This window comes from Carcharodon carcharias, chromosome 9, assembly GCF_017639515.1.
Source record: "Carcharodon carcharias isolate sCarCar2 chromosome 9, sCarCar2.pri, whole genome shotgun sequence".
NCBI lineage: Eukaryota > Metazoa > Chordata > Chondrichthyes > Lamniformes > Lamnidae > Carcharodon > Carcharodon carcharias.
Genome location: NC_054475.1, coordinates 154,674,745 through 154,685,208, shown reverse-complemented (window position 1 = coordinate 154,685,208; position 10,464 = coordinate 154,674,745).

The window sequence follows — 10,464 nt, the reverse complement described above, 5'->3', positions numbered from 1 at the left end:
AAAGATTAGAGTTACTGGAATAACACCCCATGAAGCCCTCATGGGACGCCCTATGACAACCAGAGCCCAGCCTCCTGTTTGTGCAGAGAAATTAGCCTTAATTTGGAATGATGAACAGTCCCTGGCGTACGCCCAGGCAATTTGTAAAACTGCAGCTGAACTATGCGAGAGAGTCAGGCAGGCTCAGGCAACCATGGGAGATACACCTATACACACCTTTCAGCTGGGTTATCGAGTGTATGTGAAAAATTTAAACAAAGATTGTCTTTCTCCTAGGTGGAAAGGACCCTATCTGGTACTGCTGACCACTCAAACAGCCCTGAAGGTTAAAGGGAAGGAGGATTGGATTCACGCCGGTCATTGCAAGAAACGTTGTCCAGCAGTCCTATAACCATTGCTCATAGTGTATTAACTTGCATTATGTATCAAATACTGTTTTTTGCAATATGTTATCCTTTTGCTGTTTGTTATAGAGTGTACCTAAAGGATTCACACCCCAACACTTTTTTGTCTTTATGCCGCACCTATGCTGGACAGGTAGGACAGGGCACCTGTTGGATATGTGCCCAGATTCCCTATCAGGCAAAACCCCTGACTGAGGAAGAAATAAAGGATCTCACAAACTTTCATGTCCAGTCAGATGATGCGGAACCCAATATGTTTAAAGAGTCTCCCCCTGCTGAGGGGTGGAACTACACAAAGCATGGGACAAAGATCAAGCCCCCTCTGGAACCAATAAACGCCACCTGTTGGTGTTCGACCCTTACAACCGGTACCTATAACCTGGGAAATAGTAGTTGTCGAAACACCATATTTACTAGCCCTGGTAGTTATGATCCTCAAAATCCTCTAAATGGTACTTACTGGGTTTGTGGAGAAAAAGCATATCCCTGGCTACCTGAAATGCCGCAATTATCTTCCTTTGTTAATCAAGATGGCGATAATTGAGAAAGGGGCACTACCACTCCCAGCTGGAGTGGTTGCTGCTATCTAGCATTTTTGAATCCGTACCTCCGCTATATAAGCAAGTTAGATATTAACCCACACCTGCGTCTGCATCGCCGTGGCATTTCGGAGTCCGAGTGATTTTGGATGATTCTCCTCCCTTCATACGGGATTGTGCGTAACTCCCGAGAGGCTATCAACCTGGCAGCTGCGCTTGAAAAATTTGCCAATTCGACAGCTGATGCTTTTATTGAGACACAGAAACAGATTTCAGCTACTACTACTGAAATGATAGCCCTACGCCTGACAGCTCTACGAAATAGAATGGCCCTTGATTTCCTCCTAGCTGAAAAAGGTCGCACTTGTGCCATAATAGGCTCAGAATGCTGCACCTATGGGCCTGATGTTTCTGAGAATATTACTGACCTGGAACAGCATGTTATGGATAAAGTGCGAGAAATAAAGAAAGTTGGGGAAAGGTTGAGCAGTGTTTATAACAAGGACGGGGTGGTTCTCCAGTTGGGAAAATTGGCTGCTGTATGTTTTAAACGAGTTAGTTCTAATAGATGTTATAGGGTGTTGTACATGTGCTACTTTGAGGATTTGCTATACCTGGTGTATTAATGGAGCTATGAATGGACTCAGCACTGGATTAGGAGGAGCTCCCATTCTCCCTCAATTGATATGCACTGCCCCCAGTGAAACCCACTGGTGGGGAGAAAAAGTTTACCCTGCCAGGGAGCGGCCTTTTCCTTATGGTTATGAGCCCCTTTATGATGATGAAGATATTATTCCTCACTGGTGTTAATCTAAAAGAAAAGATTAACAAGGAGGGACTGTGGAGGAATAAAATACGTGTATAATTGTGAACGAAATAAAATACGTGTATAATTGGGAAAGGAAATTGAAATACATATATAATGAAATTACTGTAGAATGTATGCAAACAGTTGCGGAGCCAGCGCATAAGTGAGCAAATCAAAGGGCCAGTGCTACCTTCCCAGACTAAGGGGCTCCGGATGTCAGATATGGTGGTGAAACCCAAGAGACAAACTATTGTGTGTGCATTGCCCAGGATATGTAACCATTAACACTATCTATTTGCTAAACCATTGACATTGTCCTGTCTAATCGTTGAAACATTAACACTGATCGCTATCTCTGGAAGCCATTTGAAACTATTGTACAATAAAAAACAAAAACAGAATTACCTGGAAAAACTCAGCAGGTCTGGCAGCATCAGTGGAGAAGAAAAGAGTTGACATTTCGAGTCCTCATGACCCTTCAACAGAACTGAGTGAATCTAAGGAAAGGGGTGAAATATAAGCTGGTTTAAGGTGGGGGGGTGGGAGGGGGGGAAGACCGAGAAGTGGGGGCTGTGTGGTTGTAGGGACAAACAAGCAGTGATAGAAACAGATAATCAAAAGATGTCACAGACAAAAGAACAAAAAAACACAGAGGCGTTGAAGGTGTGATATTATCTAAATGAATGTGCTAATTAAGAATGGATGGTAGGGCACTCAAGGTAAAAACTAGTGGGGGTGGGGTGGAAAGGCTAACGGGGCAAAAAAGATTTAAAAATAATGGAAATAGGTGGGAAAAGAAAAATCTATATAAATTATTGGAAAAAACAAAAGGAAGGGGGAAGAAACAGAAAGGGGGTGGGGATAGAGGAGGGAGTTCAAGATCTAAAGTTGTTGAATTCAATATTCAGTCCGGAAGGCTGTAAAGTGCCTAGCCGGAAGATGAGGTGCTGTTCCTCCAGTTTGCGTTGGGCTTCACTAGAACAATGCAGCAAGCCCATGTGGGCAAGAGAGCAGGGTGGAGTGTTAAAATGGCAAGCGACAGGGAGGTTTGGGTCATTCTTGCGGACAGACTGCAGGTGTTCTGCAAAGCGGTCGCCCAGTTTACATTTGGTCTCTCCAATGTAGAGGAGTCTGCATTGGGAGCAACAAATGCAGTAGACTAAGTTGGGGGAAATGCAAGTGAAATGCTGCTTCACTTGAAAGGAGTGTTTGGGCCCTTGGACAGTGAGGAGAGAGGAAGTGAAGGGGCAGGTGTTGCATCTTTTGCGTGGGCATGGGGAGGTGCCATAGGTGGGGGTTGAGGAGTAGGGGGTGATGGAGGAGTGGACCAGGGTGTCCCGGAGGGAACGTTCCCTACGGAATGCCGCTAGGGGGATAAAGGGAAGATGTGTTTGGTGGTGGCATCATGCTGGAGTTGGTGGAAATGGCGGAGGATGATCCTTTGAATGCGGAGGCTGGTGGGGTGATAAGCAGAACAGATGAAACTTTTGTAATTGCCCAAGTTTCTGTCACAAACCTTCTGCTATATATATGTGTGTAAAGAGATGTTAGTCAGAGTGCTGGCTAGCTCCACTGTATGCTGCTGGGCTCTCCGTGATATCACGATTATAATAAAAGGCTTCCGAGACAAACCTCCTGGGTCTGAGTGTTCACTCCGTTTTCTGCGACATTCTCTATCTATATCTGTAACTGTATGAGTGTGCGTTTCTGTGTGAGTCTCTACTGTATCTGTCTCTATGTATCTGTTTATGAGAGTTTGAGGGAAAGAGAAGTGGGACTGAGACTAAGTTTTTAAACTTAAATAGGGGCAATTATGAGGGCGTGAAAACTGAGCTGGCGAAAGTAAATTGGCAAATTAGGCTAAGGGATAGGTCAATAGAGATGCAGTAGCTAATATTTAAGAGGATATTTGCACAGAATAGATACATTCCAACAAGTATGAAAAGGTCCAAGGGACGGACACACCATCTGTGGTTAACTGTAAAGGTTAAAAGTAGTATCAAACTTAAAGATAAAGAATATCATTATGAAAAGATAGGTGGAAGGCCAGAAGATTGGACAGAATATAAGTAAAAGCAAATAATGACTAAAAGACTAATAAGGAGGGGAAAATAATTAGAGTATGAGAGAAAGCTAGCCAGAAATATAAAAACAGACAGTAAGAGTTTTTATAAATATGTAAACAAGAAAAGAGTTAATGAAGTGAGCATTGGTCCTATAGAAAGTGAGTCTGGAGAAGTGATAATGGAAAACAAGGAGATGGGAAATGAATTGAACAGGTATTTTGTTTCAATTTTCACTATAGCAGCTACAAGAAGCAGCTATAAACCAGGAAATGGAACTGGGGAAGGAAGTCAGAAAAATTGTTGTAACCAGGTGAAGTCGTACTGCGTAAATTGTTGGATCTGTGGGCTGACAGGAGCCTGGGTCCTGATGGACTTCATCCTAAGGTCTTAAAAGAAGTGTTTAGCGAGACACTATTGGTTTTATTTTTCCAAAACTCCCTAAATTCAGGAAAGGTCCCATTAGATTGGAAGATAACAAATTTTTTTTTTTCATTTGTTCATGGGATGTGGGCGTCATAGTTCAGAGGGCTGGAGCCACATGTAGGCAAGGACAGGACATAAGTGGATCAGATTGGCTTTTACAACAATTGGCAATGGTTTCATGGTCATCATTAGACTTTTTATTCCAGATTTTTATTGAGTTCAAATTCCACCATCTGGATTCAAACCCAGGTACCCCAGGTCTCACGATTACTAGTCTAGTGACAATACCACTATGCCATCGCCTCCCATTGTAACTCCATTATTCATAAAGGGAGAGAGACAGAAAGCGGGAAAATACAGGCCAGTTAGTTTAACTTCTGTCATAGGGAAAACGTTAGAAACTGCTATTAAAGAGGTTATAGCAGGGCACTTGGATAAGCTCAAGCTCATCAGGCAGAGTCAACATGATTTTGTGAAAGGGAAATCATATTTAACCAACTTGTTCGAGTTCTTTGAGGAAGTAACATGCGCTGTGGATAAGGGGGAACTGGTGGATGTACTGAACTTAGATTTCCAGAAGGCATTTAAGTGCCACATCAAAGATTATTGCAGAAAATAAAAGCTAATGTTTTGGGGGTAACATATTGGCATGGATAGAAGATAGGTTGACTAACAGGAGGCAGAGAGTAAACAATAATGGGTATTTTTCAGGTTGGCAAGATGTAACGAATGGTGTGCCATAGAAATCAGTGCTGGGACCTCAACTTTACAATTTATTTAAATGAGTTGGATGAAGGGATTGAAGGGATGGTTGCCAAATTTGCTGATGACACAAAGATAGGTAGGAAATTAAGTTATGAAGAGGACATAAGGAGGCTATAAAAAGATATAGATTGGTTAAGTGAGTGGGCAAAGATCTGGCAAATGGAGTATAATGTGGGGAAAATGTGGAATTGTCCATTTTGGCAGGAAGAATAAAAGAGAAGCATATTATCTAAATGGTGAGAGATTGCAGAGCTCTGAGGTGCAGAGAAATCTGGGTAACCAGGTGCATGAATCACAAAAGGCTAGTATGCAGTTACAGTAAGTAATTAGGAAGGCTAATACAATGTTATCATTTATTGTGAGGGGAATTGAATACAAAAGTAGGGAGGTTATGCTTCAGTTGCACAGGACACTAGTGAGTCCACGTTTGGAGTACTGTGTACAGTATTGGTCGCCCTATTTAAGGAAGGATGTAAATTTGTTGGAAGCAGTTCAGAGAAAGTTTACCAGAATAATACCTGGAATGGATGGGTTGTCTAATGAGGAAAGGTTGGACAGACTAGGCTTATATCCGCTGGAGTTTAGAAGAGTAAGAGGCGAAATAATTGAAACATATAAGATCCTGAGGGGTCTTGACAGGGTGGATGTGGAGAGGATGTTTCCTCTTGTGGGAGAATCTAGAACTAGGGGTCACTATTTGAAAATAAGGGGTTGCCCATTTAAAACAGACGAGGCAAAATTTTTTCACTCGTAGGGTCATGAGTTTTTGGAACTCTCTTCCTGAAAAGGCGGTGGAAGCAGATTCTTTGAATATTTTTAAGGTAGAGGTGGATAAATTCTTGGCAAGCAAGGGGGTGATAGGTTATAGGGGGTAGGCGGGATGCAGATTTCAGGTTACTATCAGATCAGCCAAGATCTTGACTGTGATATAATTTAAAAATTAAAGAAATGAAGTAATTAAAGAAATTAGCATAGAAATGGTGAAGATTTTAAGTGGTCTGGCAGGCTTAACAGTAGATAGATCTCCAGGCCCGGATGAAGTGTATCCCAGGTTGTTGAATGAGGCAAGGGAGGAGATAGTAGGGGTGCTGGCATTAATTTTCAATAACTCTCTGGCCTCAGGAGAGGACTGGAGGACAGCCAATGTGGTACCATTATTCAAGAAGGGAGGAAGGGATAAACCAGGGAACTAGAGGCCAGTCAGTTTAACCTCAGTGGTGGGGAAATTATTGGAAGCAATTCTGAGGGACAGAATTAATCTACACTTGGAGAGGCAGGGATTAATCAAGGACAGTCAGCATGGTTTTGTTAAGGGGAGGTCATGTCCCTTTTGATTGAATTTTTTGAAGAGGTGACGAGGTGTGTAGATGAGGGCAATGCATTGGATGTAATCTGCTTGGACTTCAGCATGGCTTTTGATAAGGTCCCGCATGGGAGACTGATAACAAAGGCAACAGCCCATGGGATCCAAGGCAATTTGGCAAATTGAATCCAGAATTGGCTGAGTGGCAGGAAGCAGAGGGTGATTGTCGAGGGGTGTTTTTGTGACTGGATGCCTGTGTCCAGTGGGGCTCCACAGGGATCAGTGTTGCGTCCCTTGCTGTGGCATATATAAATGATCTAGACTTGAATGTAGGATGGTTGATCAGTAAGTTCGCAGATGACACGAAAATTGGTGGGGTGGTAAATAGTAAGGAGGATAGCCTTAGATTACAGGAGGATATAGACAGGCTGGTCAGATGGGCTGATCAGTGGCAAATGGAATTTAATCCGGATAAGTGTGAGGTGATGCACTTGGGTGGGACAAACAAGGCATGGGAATACATGATGAGTGGTAGGACCCTGGGAAATACCGAGGATCAGAGGGACCTTGGTGTACATGTCCACCGGTCCCTTAGGGTAGCGGGACAGGTAGATAAGGTGGTTAAGAAGGCATTTGGGATACTTGCCTTTATTAGCCAAGCCATAAAATATAAGAGCAGGGAGGTTATGCTAGAAGTGTATAAAATGCTGGTTAGGCCACAGCTAGAGTATTGCATGCAGTTCTGGAACCTGCATTATAGGAAGGATGTGATTGCACTAGAGAGAGTGCAGAGGAGATTTACCAGGATGTTGCCTGGACTAGGGAGTCTTAGTTATGAGGAGAGATTGGATAGACTGGGGTTATTTTCCCTGGAGCAGAGGAGATTGAGGGGGTACATGATTGAGGTGTATAAAATTATGAAGGGCAAAGATAGGGTAGACAGGAAGGAGCTTTTCCCCTTGGTGGAGGCATCAGTAACCAGGGGGCATAGATTTAAGGTAAGGGGCAGGAGGTTTAGAGGGGATGTGAGGAAGAATTTTTTCACTCAGAGGGTGGTGGGAATCTGGAACTCACTGCCTGAAAGGGTGATAGAGGCAGAAACCCTTATAACATTTAAGAAGTATTTGGATGTGTACTTGCGATGCCATGGCATACAAGGCTATGGGTCTAGTGCTGAAAAATGGGATTAGAATAGTAAAGTACTTGTTTGACCGGCGCCGACTCGATGGGCCAAAGGGCCTTTTTCTGTGCTGTAGACCTCTATGACTTTTTCTTATTAAATGGCAGAGCAGGCTCGAGGGGCTGAATGGCCTACTCCTGCTCCTTGTTCGTATGTGTCTCTCTGTGTCGATGTCTTTATGTGTATCTGTTTATATACATGTGTCTCTATGTAAGTCTCTCTTTCTCTGTATCTCTCTCAATCTCTGTGCATCTGTCTCTCTGGGCTAGATTATATGCTTCCAGGGTAAATATTGCCTGCACTTGGCCTGTTTGCTCCTCTTTAATTTTTCAGCTGTTGGTCCTTTAATTATTATTGAGTGAGACTTTGGCCCCTCTTCAGGAGGAAGTCCCGCCTCATATAGCTGCCAGCCAATTGGAGACCAGCAACTCTGCAGTACTTCCAGTGCCACCAGGAGTGGTGGTCACTGCTGGTATTGCAGCTAGGCCACAGAAGAGGCATTCAGTGATGGACCTGGACCTCCAGGGATCTCAGGCAGGACTCTGTGAGGTGGGGGCATGTTGGACAGAGTCGGAGAGAGGGTGGACACAGGGAGCAAAAACTGTGAGTGGGGCTTCTGATTGACACCAGGGACCCAGAAAGAACACTGGCTAGCAGCCTGCAGGAATGAACCTGCCAGTCTCCATGCTGGGCTCAGGCCTCTCCCACAGCCCATTAATCTGAGCAGCAGCAGGATGAGTCCCTTTAGTGGATGATTAATTGGGCCACTGAAGGGCAGCCCATCCGACACCTTACCCAGCGCTTGTAAAATTGCAGCGCGGGCAGGCTGGCAGGCTGGCAGATGATATGGTGCCCTATTTTTTGGGTCCACCTGCCTGCTTTCTTGTCCATGATGGCCCATAAGATCCAGCCCTGTGTATCTTTCCCTCTCTGTACTCGTCTCCCTATGTATTTCTATCTCTATGTATCTGTCACTCAGTTCATCTCTATCTTATTGTATCTGTCACTCTGTTTATCTCTATCTCTGTCTCTCTCTCTCTCTCTCTCTGTGTATCTGTATCTGTGTTGAGTGTGTGTTGCCGTGTATCTACTTCTCTTTATCTGTCTCTCTATGTATCTATACCAGGCTCTCCCTGTGTCTCTCTCTATGTATCGGTATATGTGAGTGTGTATACCCCTCTCTGTATCTCTCTATATCCCTACCTCAAATCCCTATCTCCATGTATATCTATCTGTCTGTGTATCTCTAACTCTCTCTCTTTCTCTGTGATTCTTCCTTATTTCTCTCTGTATTGCTTTCTCTCTGTATCTCTCTCTCTCTCCCTGTATCTCTCTGAGTTTCTTTCTCTGTGTATCTCACTCTCTCTGTAGATCTTCCTTTATCTCTCTCTTGATCTGTATATGTCTCTCTCTCTATCTCTCTCTCTCTGCATATATCTCTTCCTGTCTCTCTCTGTATATATCTCTTCCTGTCTCTCTCTCTGTATATATCTCTCCCTGTCTCTCCCTCTGTATATATCTCTCCCTGTCTCGCTCTCTCTCTGTATATATCTCTCCCTGTCTCTCTCTCTCTCTGTATATCTCTCCCTGTCTCTCTCTCTGTATATCTCTCCCTGTCTCTCTCTCTCTCTGTACGTATCTCTCTCTGTCTCTCTCTCTCTGTACGTATCTCTCCCTGTCTCTCTCTCTCTCTGTACGTATCTCTCCCTGTCTCTCTCTCTCTCTGTACGTATCTCTCCCTGTCTCTCTCTCTCTGTATATATCTCTTCCTGTCTCTCTCTCTCTCTGTATATATCTCTTCCTGTCTCTCTCTCTCTCTGTATATATCTCTCCCTGTCTCTCTCTCTCTCTGTATATCTCTCCCTGTCTCTCTCTCTGTATATCTCTCCCTGTCTCTCTCTCTCTCTGTATATCTCTCCCTGTCTCTCTCTCTCTATGTATATATCTCTCCCTGTCTCTCTCTGTCTCTGTATATATCTCTCCCCGTCTCTCTCTGTATATATCTCTCCCTGTCTCTCTCTGTATATATCTCTCTCCTGTCTCTCTCTCTCTGTATGTATATCTCCCTGTCTCGCTCTCTCTCTCTGTATGTATCTCTCCCTGACTCTCTCTCTCTGTATATATCGCTCCCCGTCTCTCTCTCTGTATATATCTCTCCCTGTCTCTCTCTCTCTCTCTGTAAATATCTCTCCCTGTCTCTCTCTCTCTGTAAATATCTCTCTCTGTCTCTCTCTCTCTGTAAATATCTCTCTCTGTCTCTCTCTCTCTGTAAATATCTCTCTCTGTCTCTCTCTCTCTCTGTATATATCTCTCCCTGTCTCTCTCTCTCTGTATATATCTCTCCCTGTCTCTCTCTCTCTCTCTGTATATATCTCTCCCTGTCTCTCTCTCTCTCTGTACATATCTCTCCCTGTCTCTCTCTCTCTGTATATATCTCTCCCTGTCTCTCTCTCTCTGTATATATCTCTCCCTGTCTCTCTCTCTCTGTATATATCTCTCCCTGTCTCTCTCTCTCTCTCTATATATATATCTCTCCCTATCTCTCTCTCTCTGTACATATCTCTCCCTGTCTCTCTCGCTCTCTCTGTAAATATCTCTCCCTGTCTCTCTCTCTCTCTGTAAATATCTCTCCGTCTCTCTCTCTCTGTATATATCTCTCCCTGTCTCTCTCTCTCTGTATATATTTCTCCGTCTCCCTCTCTCTCTGTAAATATCTCTCCCTGTCTCTCTCTCTCTCTGTATATATCTCTCCCTGTCTCTCTCTCTCTGTATATATCTCTCCCTGTCTCTCTCTCTCTGTATATATCTCTCCCTGTCTCTCTCTCTCTACATATCTCTCCCTGTCTCTCTCTCTCTACATATCTCTCCCTGTCTCTCTCTCTCTGTATATATCTTTCCCTGTCTCTCTCTCTCTACATATCTCTCCCTGTCTCTCTCTCTCTCTGTATATCTCTCTCTGTCTCTCTCTCTCTCTGT